The following is a 17,157-nucleotide window of genomic DNA, read 5'->3' as shown; positions in this document are numbered from 1 at the left end:
TAAAATACCTTTCTGCATTTTTGCATATATGTGTATATGTGTGTATATATATATATACATATATATATATACAGATATATAATAATATGTATTTAGTATGTCTATATATCTCTTTATATAAATAATCTATGTATCCATGGCATAGGAATTAGGCTGGTGATTTCATTGATGTTGGAAAATCCCAAATGAGGAAAAACTCTTTATCATTGAAGGTCAGCAAGTTCTCTGCAAACTTCTAAATACCTAGAGCATTTTCTCAGAGTCATAGAATGAATATGTATCAAACGGTTGACAATTGGACTTGTACTACATTTTTCTTGACTTAGAGGGCAGTTCTCTAATCACACATATATGCATATGTAAAATTATGGCACACTAACATGCTTTTTAGAAAAACAATCATTCCTTTTGAGACATGTTTAGAGGTCATTTTAAAATTAATATAGATAATCTGTGATTATCTCCTTGAGGTATCTTTACACTTAATCACAAATTGTGCAGGGTTAAAATTGGTGGTTTTTTATTTCTATTTACATTTTTAAGTTCTTACATTTCCTCCAAAATTGCTCTATTTGGCCCTTTAAAGTGACAACACTCTGCTAGCCATTCTAGGCACTATTCATCTCTGACATGATTCACTTACATTCAGTAATTCACCTCTTCTGCGTCTCTCAGACCAACTTGGTATTCATAGCTGCAAGATACTTGACATTCAGCAAGTGCCTGGTTCAGTTCCTGGTCAGAGTGTGGAAAGCAAAAATAAATAAATAAGTAAATAACTATAAAAGCATGTGGCTCTAGCATGAATACACAAAGAACTTGATTCATGACTAAAATTCTTGCTTGTTGCAAAATTAGGTAGAAGTTTATCATTTAAAATAGTTAAAACAAGAAGAGGCAAGGAAAACAGCAAAGAAATGGCTTAAAACTATATAAACTTGGTAGTCATTTAATCTGACCAAATGAGCATTGCTGGGAGTGAGAAATGCACTTCTGGGAATATTTGTATTATATGTAGAAGACCACCCTCACAGAAAGTAACATTTTACTCTCCATATATTTCCCTATTCAAATGTATGGAGAAGGAAGAGACAATGTGAATTGTAAGACTCCAATGGATAGTGGATAAAAGAATCATCCATAAGACAGATCCCAGATAGAAATGGGAGGACAATCTTTTCTTAATCTACATTCATTTTCTTTTTCTTTGCTTTTGCAGTAAATTTGATCATGGCAAAAACTGAAAGAAGTTGTAATAGAAGTTTATATATGAATATGAAGAGAGAGCGATATCTTTCAAAAAACATTATTCTTTATAAATCAGATATTCTAGATATTTACAAAATAGGAAATCTCAAATTTGTAGTCAGAAAGATGGGAGTTCTAATCACACCTCAGAAAGTCGGTAGTTGTGTGACCCTGGATAAGTAACTTAACCTCATGAATGTCCTAGAGTAAACTCAAACCAGCTTTCAAGATCAAAATGTTGAAATAACATCCAGAAATTGGCAAATGTTGCAAATCAGGGTTTGACTTACAGGGTTTGACAGTTTGGGTTTTTTTTTACTGCCTAGACTTTTAAAATTGATGGAGAAAATATCAATAGTGCAGATTAAACTTAAAAGTTTGTGGTGCACAGATTTCCTTTGCCCTACAGGGAAGGTGATTTATAGGTTAATCAGCCTACAGGAGATTAACATCTGTTTCAAATATCTCATTTGTAAAATGAGGGTAATAATAGCACCTATTTTCCCAGGTTGTAAGGAAAAAATGAAATAATATTTAGAAAGTACTTTATAAAGCTTAAAGAATTGTATAAATGCTAACTATTGTTGTTGCTATTATCATTGTAATTTAACAAAATTTTAAATACCTAATTATGAGAGGAATATGATAATAGCAACCCCCCTTTAAAAAAAAGTTTGGAGAACTTAGATATAAAAGTTGACATTCTTATTTAGCCCCTAAATGGCACGTAGGCCCTGCACTAAGTTTTACTAGGGTAGATTGACTTTACTGTGACCATTCTTTTGCTTGATTGGTCAGAAAGTAATAAAGTTATATTTAGTCATAACTTTATTTAACTAGGAGATTCACCAAAAAAATCAAAAGATGAAAATTGATCTTTATATGTTTCTTGCTTTTATTATTTCTCAATTATTTTATGGAGCTATGATTCTTTGTTCCTTTTGATGTATTGAAAACATGGTGATCCCTGCTTCTGTCTTAAAGATACAGAAGGAATGTCTTCTTTCTCAATTGAAATGATGCAGGAAAGTGATGAGGGGTTCCATCCCCTTTCCAACTCCATATGTACCAAGGATATATCAGAACATTATTCAGATCTGAGAGACAGAATCAGGACATGACTAAATAGTAATTGTTAATAAGCATTTATCTGCCCTTGTTATTCAAGGCTATGAAAAACTCAGCCATTTGATGCCCAAGGGCAGAGGAAAAGCATTGTTCATTTGGCATTAACAATTTAAAAATAAATAAATAGATAGTCTTTGTAGGGTTGACCTTGAAAGGGACAAAAATCTTCAGGCAACACCTTCAGAATTTTCCAGATTGCCACAACAAGCTTCAAAAATAAAGGAGGAAACAGAAAATAAATTTTAATATGTTTGTTTTTAGAATCATAAGAGCATAGCTTTAAAGCTGAAAGGGAACTCAGACACCTCCAGTCCAAGTGTCTCCTTTGACAGATGAAGAAATTTAGGATAAGAAAGGTTTAGTGACTTGCCCAGGGCTATACATCTATTATCTAAGGCCAGAGTTGAAGTCAGATTTTCCTGACTTCAAACCCTGTGCTATATATACTGCACAATTTAGATGCCTAAAAATACTGATCTAGATATGGGAGTAACCTCAGAAGCTATTTGATACAATCAATAATTTGTGAAGGACTACAAGGTCAGGAAAAGCAAGATAACTTTTCCAGAGCTATTTGTAGAACCCCTTTGTTTTGCTGACAATTTGAGAACATCCAGAAGCCCTTCAATATACTAACATTTTTCAGGTAAAGATGCACTTGTGTAATTAATATTTATATCTATATCCCTGAAATCATCATATTATAAAAAGTGTTTCTTTTTATTTGCTGGCCTACCAAATATGAGTATTGCTTTATCTTCAAGTGTTTCATAAAATAAAATACAGCCTTTTTCTCTAGGGTAAGTAATTAAAAATTTAGGCAATTACAGTCAGGATATTTTTCTTTCTTTTCTTTAAAACCTGGCAATGCCATTTTTAAAAGAAATAATGTTCCTTGGTCATGAATCTCAAAGAATGCTGAGATGCTTTATTATTAGTAATAGTGGTATTAATAGTGACATTTAATTTATTTTCTAGGAATTTAGCCTTTTGTAGCTCATTTACAGAATAACTGAAAACAAACAGTGAGGTGAGATTATTTCTCCTGAGAAGATATAAACTCCAGTGGTTACAGTTTTTGTATTGCCTCTGTTCTGCATAGTAATAACTTCTGCAGCAGTGACTATTGATTACCTAATTGTTATACTTTTTAATTAAATTCTCTATTCAGATACCTCAAGGGGAAGTGATTATTTTTTTTTTTTGCAAAGTAATCTTTTTTCTTGTGTTTATAGTCAAAATGCTGTGTCTAATGTTTTAACTCTGTAGTCTAAATGGGACCCTAAAAGACAAATCCAATGCCTTCTTCTGAATGCATGTATATCTACACTATTAGAGAGGGAAAGGAAAAGAAGAACAAATAAAAGAAATATGCATAGCCTATCATGGCTTTACTAGCTGGTACTCTGCCCAAAGTTTTGTAAATTTTGATCTTTGTAAATTTTTTGTTGTTACTGTTAAGGATCATACCTTATAGGCATTAATAATTCACTGTGGCTTTCATTGATTGGCCAATAGTGGGTCCCAGGACAAGCCCCATTTGGTCATTGTTTGAGCCCTGATTGACTTAGAGTGAATGTAAATAGCAATTATTTCTGTTTTGCTCAGAAACCTTGAGGGTCTTCTCCCTCCAGAGTGATTTTTTTTGCTAGGTAAAAATGCCATTCTCTGCCTCATTTCTTACCTAGCCCTGATCATTGAATGGGCCCTGCCTCAGTCAAACTGAGATCTCTTAAAGACCTTAACTTAAAAAGACCAAAGTTTTCCACTGCATCCAGGGCTATTTCCAGTAGTTCTGGTCTATATCTTGGCACTGGACCCAGATGACTCTAGAGGTCTGGCAGGTGTTGCTGGTGACTTTTCACAGCCTTCCCTCACTTAAATCCAATCCACTTGCATGTCATGGCATCTCCTTCCTGATGTCATTGACCTCTTCAACTATTGTTGTCCTAATGCTTTGTTCTTCCCTTAACTTTGGCCCCACCCTACCCCCTGCAACAAGGGACACTTTTTTTTTTTTAAATTTACAATCACCATATGCTTAGCAAAACCTTATATTTTCATGATTATATCCAAGTTAATAGTATTAAATTTCAGAGTTTAATATAAATTTGGCATGATCACATTTAGTAAGAATAATTTATAATCCCTCTTTATGACAATATGCCCTGAATGCTCTAACAGCCTGCGAGAGGAGTCCAGATTCCAAAACCAGAGAAACCAAAGTGTCAAGTTAATTTCCTGGATTTATCAGCTTTTCCCTTATTCATTTCAATCATTTGTCCTATGGGTGTTTTGTGTTCTATTAAAACAGTATTTGAACATTGAACATTTGGAAATCAAATTTCCTCTTATTTATTATTCTCCATCTGTTTTCAACTTAGCAAAAATTATCTGCAAAACACCGTTCCCTACAACAATACCAATGGGAGATATCATCACAGTAATGAAAAGAACAGCCATAATAATATTGGGTTATGATTATGTAATGCTGAAAGGTTTTAAGAAGTCTTCACAAAAAAATCCCTGTATATTTATTTTCAACTACTTTTTATATAATATCACAGGACATCTCTTTGACGACATTCTTAATAGGTGTTTTAGAAGTGACCTTTCTGTATTGTTGTCTGGCCTAACCTTCTGAAAACACCACAAGAAAGGGTTTAATGGAGGTTCTTTATGAATTTCATTTTGAAAATCATAGCCCTTGAATAAGGAAGCTGAAATTTCAAATCTTAAATCCCTAGTCTAACAAGCAAAAGATCCTCATTGAGTACTTACCATGTGGAAATCACTTCAGAGAGTACAAAGATTTGATTGTGCCTTAACACACATGCACATATACATATTCATATGCACACATACAGACTTACTCATATATGTGCATGTATATATGTATGTATATATAGTATGCATTTGTGTATATGTATGTGTACGTGTGTGTATTCTAGATAAGATTTTTAAAATACATGGAAAAAAATAACACTTATAAAATAATACAATTGAGGTGGCCATAGAATGGTATATAAATAATTGTCCAGAGACTGGTATAAACAATAGGTGTGATGGTTTTCTAAGAAAATGTGAATACTATTTAAAAGAATCTAGTAAGATTTCACATTTCATTTTTTTCATTAGTAATAAATATTAAAAAGTACTTGAACCTAAAAGTTTTTCATCACATTAAAAAATCTTTATAGTGGAAATTCATATAGATAGGAATCTAACCCATTATTACACAAATATAATGTGTTTGTGTGTGTGTGTGTGTGTGTGTGTGTAGAGAAAGAGAGAGAAAAAGAGAGAGAGAGAGAGAGAGAGAGAGAGAGAGAGAGAGAGAGAGAGAGAGAGTTAGTTTCTGGCAAGAAACACAGAGTTTAGAGTTAGAAAGGAACCCAAGAGATTATCTGACCTAGAAAATGAGGGGAAAAATTTTTTAAAAAAAATTTCCAAGACAAGATTCTATTTTTGACTTCTAGTGAAAGTGTTGCAGAAAAAGGTTCTGTATGAGAAATACAAGGACATTAATTGAATATGGGGGGAAACATTTTGAAGATGATTTTCAAGTATTTGAACTTGTGATGTCTAGAAGTTTAATAGAAAAGAAGAAGATATATGTAACAATTTAAGGGTGAGATGAAGGTTAATAACAAGAAGTGAAGGAAAAAGGCTTAATTTGAAATAAAGACTCAGGAGATAAAGAACATAAAAAAAAATAACAGGGGAAAGTAAGTAAAAAACAAAGAACTAAAATTTTGATAACTAAAACAGGTGAGCCCAGCAAATAGGTAAAGCAAATAACTGAAACAAGGGGGTAGCTAAAGAAGAGAAATGAAATAAAGCATGGTTATAAAGTTGTTATTGAAATGTAAACAGAGTTGAAAATGGGAATCAAGTGATATGGTAATAAAAGTTGCAAAGGTCTTAAAATGTTTAAGAGATGGGGAGTAAACACCTACTTGCAATTCAAAAATTAAGGCTAAGAATCTCAATCAGTTGGGAGAGCAGATTTCTTTTTTTTTTCTGTGACTTTCATTGAGTACAATGATTGTAATTCTGCCTGAGATAAATGACTATTGTTTATGATCCCAAGTGTAGATTTGGTGTCCTCGCTAAAAGAAAAGGTCAAGGGACTCAAAAATGACTCTGTACCCTGAAGTTTATTAGGGACAATGAAATTATCTTTAAAAAAATGGAAGTGTGGCTCCAATGAGGAGGAACAGATCTGAAGTAGCAGAAGAATCATTTGACTTTCATTAGGAGGTTGAAGAGTAAAAGGTTGATATGCAGAGAAAAAGCAGAAGGAAAAGGCAACTATAAATTTGGAGAAGAATTTATCACCTATTACATGTCAGGTACTGCGCTATGTGCTTTACAAATATCATTCGACCTTTGGATATAGGGGCTATTATTATTCAAATTTTACTAATTAGGAAACTGAGGTGGGCAGAGGTTAAATGACTCCCCTAAGGTCCCACAGCTAATAAATATCTGAAGCCAGATATGAATTCAGTTTTAACTAACTCCTGGACAAGTTGGGAAGAGATTTAGTTGTGAAACAAAATATTTTGTTTTGGATCTTGAATGCAATGGGGACTACCTAATGTTTATTGAATGGGAGGGGATAAAGATGCATGACAGGGTCAGACCAATGCTTTAGGAAAATAAGTTTAGCATCTTAGTGAAGATTAAATCCAATTGGAGAGAGAATTCAAGTAGAGAATTGCAATAGTGCAGTTAAGAAATGTTGAGATCCTACAGTAAGGTTGATACCTGTGTGAATGGAGGGAAGTGGATATATATCAGATGCTGTAGAGAAAGAAGTTACAGTAATTGATTGGATATGTAGGGTGAGATTCAAGCAAAAAAGTAAAAGGAGGGGCCTGTGGCCTTACCCCATAGTCCTCCTAAGATCTGAACCCTCCACCCAGTGGGTTTTCCACCAAATAAGAAACCTTAAAGAGTACCTACAAGGAATGAAGAACAATATTATTAAGATGTGTAGCAGTCAGTTGGTGTGTTCCTCTTTCCACTAGAGTGTGCTAACTCAAAGACCTTGTGTTGGCAACCAAAAATGGGCTCCTTAGCACTTAGTCAACAAGTGGCCTTGACTAGTTTGGCTTTTTCCCCTGAACTGAATGCTGTTTGTATGTTGGACTGGAGTAAGCTTGTCGGCCCCTTCACCTTGCTTCCCTTGCTTAAGCTGATGGAAAGAACCTGTGCTTTCCCAGTCAACTCCTTCACCTTGCTTAAGCAGATTGAAAGAACCTGTGCTTTCCCCGGCATACGTTACACCCCCCCCCCCCCCTGCAGAAGCTGGATGGTTAAAAACAGCTTCCGTTGGAGCCAGAGGCTGCCACAGCCACAGCCACAGCTGAAGCAGGAGCTGCCAGTGGCAGAGCTGACCTACGGGAGGAAGCTGAACAAGGACTTCAGGCCAGTGGGTAATCTTTTTACCATAGAGGGGGCAGCATGATTTTGCTTTATGCAATCATGCTTCTCTGTAGCCTCCTGGTTACTCTTTCAAGGCATACTTATTGGGCCTGGAGGCTTTTGATCAATATATCAAAATGGGGTTGCTGGTTCATGGGTTGGTTACTGTGGAGCCTAAATATATGTTCTGATTTTTCTGCCTTCTACTTTGAGAGTTTCTTATATCCAGTGGTTCCGAACCTTTCAGACATGTATATGATCCTCTTTGAGGTTATAAACTCTGCCCTCCTAATACAGACCTTACATTCTAATGGGGGAAAGGAACATAGAAAAGAAAGCTGAAAAGCTCTGAGGGGGCTGGGGGAAGGAAGTGGAGAAGGGGTACTCTTGTATGGAGGCATGCATAAAAAAGTCAGGAGTGCAGCCTAGAGAGTAAGGAAATTATTAATACCATGGGTATCCTACTGAAAAATGAAGATCCTGGGCTAAAACAACCAATCAGAGGAAAAGGCATCAGAGACTGATGGTATTCCCAGTGTGAAAAGTCCAGGGATAAACTGAAGTTCCTACATGGACAGACGTGGTAGAGAAAGACCAGAGAGGGAGTACAACTTATGGAAGAATGAAATGCTCAGAAGTTCCCTGGACCAGAGTTATCATGGTTTATATATGAACCAGAATTCCAGGCTCTTTTGGGATGACATTGTCTCTTCATGACCCTGAAAGATAGGTCAGGGAGTTAAAAGAACCAATGATCATGGCAGTACTTAATGTAAGGACAATAATGGGAAGAGATGGTCACATTGTATTTTAGAGAGACCTTCTTTCATCCTTTCTCCCTGGAGAGATGAGGCAGAAGCTATTCTTTGCTAATAAACAAGTTAATCCAATTTTAGAAGCTCCATTGGGGAACTGAGATATTTGTTCATTCCGGGCCTGGGTGGCTGAGGTAGAATTTCAATGGACGCTTACGTAGCATGTTAAATTAAAATGTGACAATGTAGTTGTCAAATTCCATTTATAATGTAAAAAATACACGTATCTGTTTTAGGTTCATAATGTTTACATGTCTACAAGTCTGTTTACTAACTTATTTCTTAAAGTCGAATGAGAGTTCAGACATGCATGAATGATCTTATCTGTTTAAAGTAAAATGTCATATACACAACTTATATTTCTCAGGTTAAGTTACATAAAAGTTCATTTACTCAGGTTTATGAAGTGGAGTATTAACTTAGGGAAAGTTGGGCAGAGAGCAGATTTTACACAACCAGGAAACCATGACTGAAGAAGATAAACAAAGTTGTCGCTTCTTTTAGTGATTGAAGTACTACTTGAGCTGGTTAAAGTGTTAAAGATTTCCAGAAAGGAGATTCTATAGATCATATCAATAACCTATTCTAGTGTATATTATCCTCTTTCATACCTCTCTCATTTAACACACATATCTAACCTAAATTTCAACTCAAATAATTTAAGTCAATTTCCTCTTATTACTTTGTCAATAGAGATGGAGAATACCTGAATGTCATCTTTCTTTTCTATAAAATCATTAGACCAAATGTTTGGAAGTGATCTAAAATCCTGTGCTACCTTGCTTAAGAATACTGGGAAAGAGCATGCCACTGGTTAAAGTCCAGCAAGAGCGTTTAGATGAGTGCAATATCTTATCTGAATTAGCCTAGGCCTTTGACGTTACTTTTTGATGCAATGCCTGAAAAAGTGTTTATTTTGTATAGGCTGCATTATTCCAATTGGCTATTAGAAGTTCGGCCTGAAGGCACCTAGCTAGCCTGCATAGAGAACATCACAATCAGGAATAATCTGTTCTGTCATAGTCTCTCCATATTTGTTCAGTTGGGCTAATCATAGCTCAATGCTTTATATACTTTGTATTATATTGTAATGACTAATATTATCATATCATATCACATCATATCATAATAATATCATGGCCATTTGTATCCAAACTAGAAGAAAAATAATATGTTCTTAAGTATCACTTTACATTTTTTCACCTGAAGTCCTGAACACATAGGACAAACTATTACCCAAAGTACTGTTGTAATGTTTAACACCTTGGGCTTTGAGATTTGACAACATAGTTTCACTGTGAAATGTGTAGGACAATCTGACTGGAATTTTATTTTATTTTACTTCATTTACCTAAGCCATTTGGAGTCAGACCATTGGCACATAACATTAAAATATATTCATACTTAAATTAAAAATTCAATACCTTGTTGGAAAATACACAATTTACATTTTATAAAAATAGAGTTTATTACTCTGAAATTCAAAGTTGAATCAAACCAAGAAGATATAAACATAATAAGAGGCAGAATATAAGGGAAACATAGGGGGGAAAAATGTAGGCTAAGAAAAGTGAAAGGGATGAAATGGAGAAATAGTACATACCTCATAGGGTTTGGGAGAGAATAAGATAAAAAGAGCTAATATTTATAGAGTGTTTTGCAAGGCTAAAAGATATACAAATGCTGGCAATTATTATTATTGTTAAATAATAATCAAAATAATAATAATATTAATTGCCAAATAGGCTAATGGCTTACTATTTAGATATTTTATAATTATCAAGACCTAAAACTATAGAGGACCTGTAGAGGTCACCAGGTAAGATTTCTTGCCATTTAGAAGCCTATAAATAATTTCAGTTAGATTATTATCTAAATCTAAAAGATTAAAAAATCTAAAAGATTACTAGGAAGGAGATTCTATAGCTCACATCAATAACCTGTTCTAGTGTGTATTATCCTCTTTCATATCTCTCTCACTTTCACTCATATCTAACCTAAATTTTACTTCAAATAATTTAAGTCAATTTCCTCTTATCACTTTGTCAGTGGAGATGAAGAATGCCTGACCATCATCTTTCGTTTCTATAAAATTATTGGACCCAAAGGTTGGAACCGATCTTAAATCCTGTACTATTCAGTACCAAGTAAAATGGATGAGAATGAGGAAGTTTTCAATGACACACATAGAGAGATATCCTAGTGCCTCTGCTGGAAATGACTTATATGATGGCTGTAACAAGTATAGGCATGCACAGGGAATAAGCAAATGGGAGATATCTGTTACAGAGAAAGAAATGAAAGGGAATGTTCTTGAATGATCACTTTAATTTAAGAAATGTTTTACAATTCTAGTTATTTTTTCATGGGGATCGATCACTTTATTCTAACCAATGAGATCAGAATTCTGTTCCAAATGAATTATTCTGAACTATTCAGCACTACTAGCAGAGACTACTTAAAGGCAATTGTCCTACCTGTGATGGTATGACTAAAAAAAGGAAAAACCAAGTAGGGAACTCCTGATGTGGAAAATTTTTTAAAAGCTACAATGATTTTGGCAGTTGCCTGAATATGTGAAAAACCTTATTTTGTCCCATGGAGCTTAGCCCTCGTAGAAAAGCAGTTCCCATTCATTATTTACTACAACGAAGAGAGGAGAATTAGCAGCTTTACTATATTTTGCCTTCTAAAATACTATAGATTTAAAGCCTGGAAGGTACCTTGGAAATCATCTTTTTACAACTCCATAATTTAAAAGATAAGGATGTAGATTAAGAACCATAAAAGACCTCAGGGGTGATCTAGTCTATTTCCATCATTTTACAGATAAGGAAGCAGAGGCCTATGGAGGTTAAATCATTTGTTCAAGGTCACACAGCTAGTAAGTATCAGAGCCATGATGCCAACTCAAGTCTCTTGACCCCAAATACATAGTTATTTCATTACATCACACTTTGATATCAAAATAAAGGAAAAGAAAGAGAAACAATGTGTATAACAGAGATAGCCATACAATTTCTGTAAGGTGACGAATGAAAAAGTCACGTTGTCCAAGATCTACTTTGCTTGTTATAAATTGGCCTAGCCAAGTATGGAATAAATATTCCTTCACTGGGTGAATGAAAGCAAACTTTCTGATAATCATGTCCTGGGGAGCGTGTTAGGTTCCTTTGGTTCTTGGAGAGATCTTCTGTGATTTATCAGCAAAAAACAGAAGCAATTGTAACTTTTACAATTAATAGTTCTCAAGTTTTCAGACTAGCTCAGGAGATTTTTTTTTCATCTCTGCTTTGAAGAGATCTTATTAGAATGTCTCTAAAGTCGGATCAAGGATAGCAGCTATGATCCTAGAAAATGTTTGTTAATCATTGACTTTTTTTTTAAATCACATTTATTTCACACCCATCCCCAGTCAATAGTACTGACATTTTTTACTTCTAAAGTTATTATTTTAATTTTTTTTATAAATTGCTTTATATTGTACTGTTTTTGGAATGCACTAGTTGTTTAAAGTAGCTCTACTGACAATCTACTGACATTTAAAGTAGCTCTACTTACTTCTTGAAGTTAAATGATGTGGCAAAACCTATACCACTGCATAAAAGTATCATTTTAATGTGAAAGTAAACAATGGATAGAAAGCAGGCTTAGGTAAATCTAGGGTGTCAGTTACATCCTCTGATACAGATGGTCTCTATGATAAACTTCTGATGGCTCAAGCAAATTTATAAGACTTGAAATAACTGAATGGTTGCAGATCTGAATTGATTGAGAGGATTTCCTCAATGTGAATTCTCAGCAGCAACAAAATCACAGGTGTAAAGAGAAAATTATAATAATAATGTTTTCATAAATTGGTGAGAAACATTTGCCATGGTGTATTTATTGAAATTTATTTTTGCTTACTTTTTGGAAAGCCCTTTTGTGATTTGAATATATGTAACCCTTACTTTTGAATCTAAAATAAATCATACCAGGTAATGAAGTATAACTTTTCTTTTGCTTCTCAGTTGGCATTTGGCTTTGTGAGGGACTAAACTCCATTTAAAATGTGCTTCCAGGCAAAATTCATTTTATTTCTAAAATTAATTTTAATAATCTTAAAACAGTGAACTTGAATGAACAAGTATTTCATTCTTAAGAGTATATATCAATTTTTGCACAAACAAAACCAATTCCACCAAGATTTGAAGGAATGTAGGAAACTGTGTGGAAAAATCTTTGATAAAGGCCTCATTTCTTGAATATATAGAGAACTGAGTCAAATTTGCAAGAATGTTAGCTATTTCCCAATTGATAAATGGTCAAATGATATGAGCAGGCAGTTTTCAGAAGAAGAAACCAAAGCTGTCTATATATATATATATATATATATATATATATATATATATATATATATATATATATATATATATAGTCTTATAAAAATATTCTAAATCACTGTTAATTAGATAAGTACAAATTAAGACAACTCTGAGGGACTACCTCACACCTATCAGATTGCCTAATATAACAAAAAATGACAAATGTTGGAGGTGACATAGAAAAACTGGGACAGTAATACACTGTTGGTAGAGTTAATGAACTGATCCAACCATTCTAGAGAGCAATTTGGAACTATGCCCAAAGGGCTTTAAAGCCATGCATACCTTTCAACCCACTGCTATGTCTGTATCCCAAAGAGATCTGAGAAAAAGGAAAATGACTTGTGTACAAAAATATTTATAGCAATTCTTTTTGTGAGAGATAAGAATTGGAAATTGAGAGGATGCCCAAAGATTGGGAAACGGTTGAACAAGTTGTGATATATAGTTATGATGGAATACTATTGTGTTATAAGAAGTGGCAAGCAGGATGCTTTCATGAAAAATTAGACTTATATGAACTGATGCATAATGAAGTGAGCAGAACCAGAAGAATGCTGTACAAGGTAAGAGCAATATTGTAAAATGATGAACAATGAATGATTAAGCTATTGTCAACAATACAATGCTCCAAGACAATTCTGAAAAAAACATAATGAAATATGCTATCTACCTACAGAGAAATATGTGATGGTATCTGAAAGTAGAACAAAGTATACTATTTTTCTTTTACTTAGTTTTGCTTTTTTATTTCTTCTTGATCTGTTTTCTTTTGCATCATGGCTAATGTGGAAATATGCTTAACTGCTTCACATGACTGCACAAATATAATATATACAGAATTGTTTGCCTTCTGAAATAGGGGGAAAGGAGAAAAGAGTAAGAGAATTTGAAAATGAATTTTGAAAATGTAAAAATATTGTGTTTAATTGGGAAAAATATAAAAGAGAAAAAAATTAAATAGCATATATTTTTCCCTTCTTAGATTCTCTCTTCATAAAATTAAGATAATTTCAAATATTTTTCCAAAGCCCATTAAGTAGTTTTCTGTTTATTTTTGTAAAATATTATGGATCCAATAGCTGTGTCTCATTGGCCACTGTTAATTTTTGTTATTATTGTTGTTTTCATGTAAATAAGGGGTATGTTGTTGGGCTGTGTTCTTTTTGCCCCTGTTGGTTATATGTGTATGTGTGTCTGTGTACATGTGACTCACAGGGAGCAAGAATATTCGTCTCTAGCTACTCTTTCCTCCCACCGTACTCCAAGAGAAATTTTGATTCCTGCCAGAAAAAGAAGCAGGGATTTGGGGCCAGAAGATGATCAATCTGCTCTCCTCAGCAAGGGAGAGTGCTAGGGCAAAGTGTATTGATTCATTCCCTTAAATATCATGATTCTAAGAAAAGTAACTTTTAGATTCAAAGTACACTATTTATTGTTATTCCTTATTTGGGAAGGAATGCCCCAAGCTATATATCCAAGACTTAATCCCTTTTGCACCAAATGCCAGTTCCACAATGAACACATAGCAAATAAAACCAGTTATCCAAGTTGATAGCAAAAGAGAAATCAAAAATGGTATACATAGGAAAATACTTAACAGACAGTGCAGGGAGTGAATGAGCTCTGCCTTTCTGAGTGAGATTACTCACCTCAACAAAGAGCAAATGTTTCAGATTTCACCTAAGGGGAAATTTCCAAAAGTCTCTAGCTGAGTAAGCTCAGAGTAGGTAGGAATATACTATCTAAGTTGCTGCTCCTTTACATGACAGATTCTTCCTAGACTCTCTCCCTTCATGTTCCTGATGAAAAGTGGGAATTATACATCTTTCTCAAAGCTAGAAGCCAGAAGATGCCCGGAGCTCCCTTTTTTCCATCTACACTAAGTAATCAATCTCTATCAATGCAGAATCTTATACAAATGATCTTTTGGTCTCATTTACTCAGTTCTCTAGACAAATAGGAAAATCTCTAAACTAATCTTCCCCTCTCAGCATCTATGACTTTTTTCTATACCCTGCCCCATGTCTTGGGATAAAAAATTCACCCCAAGCTATATAGTACAATATTTCATAACTTTTAAAGCTTAGCTCAGTCTTGACTTTCCACTCAAATCTGTAACCGTTCCTCTCTAGTCTTAGGTAAACCCTTCTCATAACATATTGCTTATCATAACCTCAGAGATCTAGAATCACAAGAGGCCTCACATTTTGATGGAGATCCAATATGGATGGTTGAAACATCTAGTTTAATACCTTCATTTATGAGGATAGGGAAACTGAAGAACATGGAGGTTAAGTTATTTGCCCAGCGAATAAGTGAGTAGTAAATGTCAAGGATGGGATTGAATTCTGGGTTCTCTGTCTTACAAACCAATGCTCTTTTTACTAAAACATGGGATGTATACATTTAATATATTCTAATGGATATTCCAGTTATGTATAGATATTTCTTCTCTCTCCTCTTCCATTTTAATGTCTTTGAAGACAGGGGCCATTTTGTTTTCAATTCTGTATGCCCCGGCGGAGCACAGTGTCTCGTACAAATTACGTACTTAATGAAAGTAACTGAACACACTATGGAAATTTAAATTTACCAAACAATTTCTTCATAACTCTATGAATAAGATAGTAAGACATCATTATCACCTTTTGACAAATGTGAATATGCTATCTGAGTAATGTCAACTGGCTTGTACAAAATCCCAAACGGAGTAAGAAGCACAGTAGAAATTCAAATCCAGGACTTCTGATTCCAAGTGCAGTGTGTTGTTTCCCCACATTTGACTATAAAATTGTTGCTGTATTCAGTAATTGCTTATTTAATGGTAAGATCACCAGATCCAATAATGTATGTATACTGGGAAAGTTGTTTACTATCTCCATAAGTTAGGTATTTTAAGATGCCTTTCTATGTAGGGCATATATCTAGAGACTGACATTTGTGATTTCTGTCTGTGTGAAACACTTTACCCTTTATACCCCATATATTACCTGAGACCTAGCCAAGACAAGAGACTTGCCTAGGGTTATAATGTTAGTGAGTGGCAAAGGTGGAATCTATACTTTTTGACTTTTTATGTAGCTTTCTATGGATCATAATTCATAAGAAGCCAGATGCATGGCTTTTGGTTAGCAGTAAATAATGTAAAAATAGCCCGGAGTTGCCTCTCTGTTAAGATCACATCCACATACATTCCATGAAGCAATTTTCCCCACTAATTATCAAAAGATATCTTCAGCAATGATAGGAAAAAAATCAATCAGATACCCCACTAAGCTTTGGTATGCTCCCTGAGGGCAGGAACTTTCTTTTGCCTTTTTTTTTAGTATCCTGGATGCTTAGCATCATTTCTAAAACAAAGTAGGCACTTAATAATTGTTTATTAAATGGCATTACAAATACAAAGAATGGAACAATACATACTGTTAAATATGATAGTTTTCTAGGCAGGCCTATCAATTTTAAAATGTTATTAATTCTCTATCACCCTTCCACCTTGTTATAATGACTCCTAATTAACTTTGATCTTTTAGCAAAGAAATTTAATGTCTTCATGTTATAGCAGAGTAGTAGCAGCAACAAACTGTTTTTAGAGTGTATGTGTTCACAGCTAAATGAAATGAAATGGATCATATTTGATTTTAGGATATACTGAGATATATTCACATTTCCATGATGCCCTCGGAGGCACTGAGAACTACAAAGAAAGAAGGAATATTCTACCATTGAGCTAGATTTCCACCCCCCCCCCCAAGCTAAATCAAGAACAGGATATTATAGTAAAACCTTACTTCCCTACTTCCTTGGCTTAGGTTGTCTCTTCGAGTCAGACTATATGGCTTTAGAGACCAAATAGAAGATGTGAGTATTTATAGAGCCACTTATATCCATGGTTGTGAGAAAGAAACCCCTCTCAAACTTGCAAAAGACTTTTTAAAGCTATTCTGTCCATTCAAAAACCAAATATCCTAAAAGCTACAGCCTAAGAACTTAGGGGTCTTAAATGTCATTGAAATATTATATGCAAAAATGTCTTTGAATTATTTCAAGTGGGCATTAATTTCTAGTTGTCGTTTAATTAGGGCTCTAAACATCATTTCTTCAAGAGAGGAAAGAATAGTGTCTTTTTTATAATTGATAATAGCATCTTTCCCATCTAAGTA

Source organism: Trichosurus vulpecula, chromosome 4 (assembly GCF_011100635.1).
Source record: "Trichosurus vulpecula isolate mTriVul1 chromosome 4, mTriVul1.pri, whole genome shotgun sequence".
Classification (NCBI taxonomy): Eukaryota; Metazoa; Chordata; class Mammalia; order Diprotodontia; family Phalangeridae; genus Trichosurus; species Trichosurus vulpecula.
The sequence above is the reverse complement of the archived record's forward strand: the minus strand, read 5'-3'. Positions refer to the sequence as shown.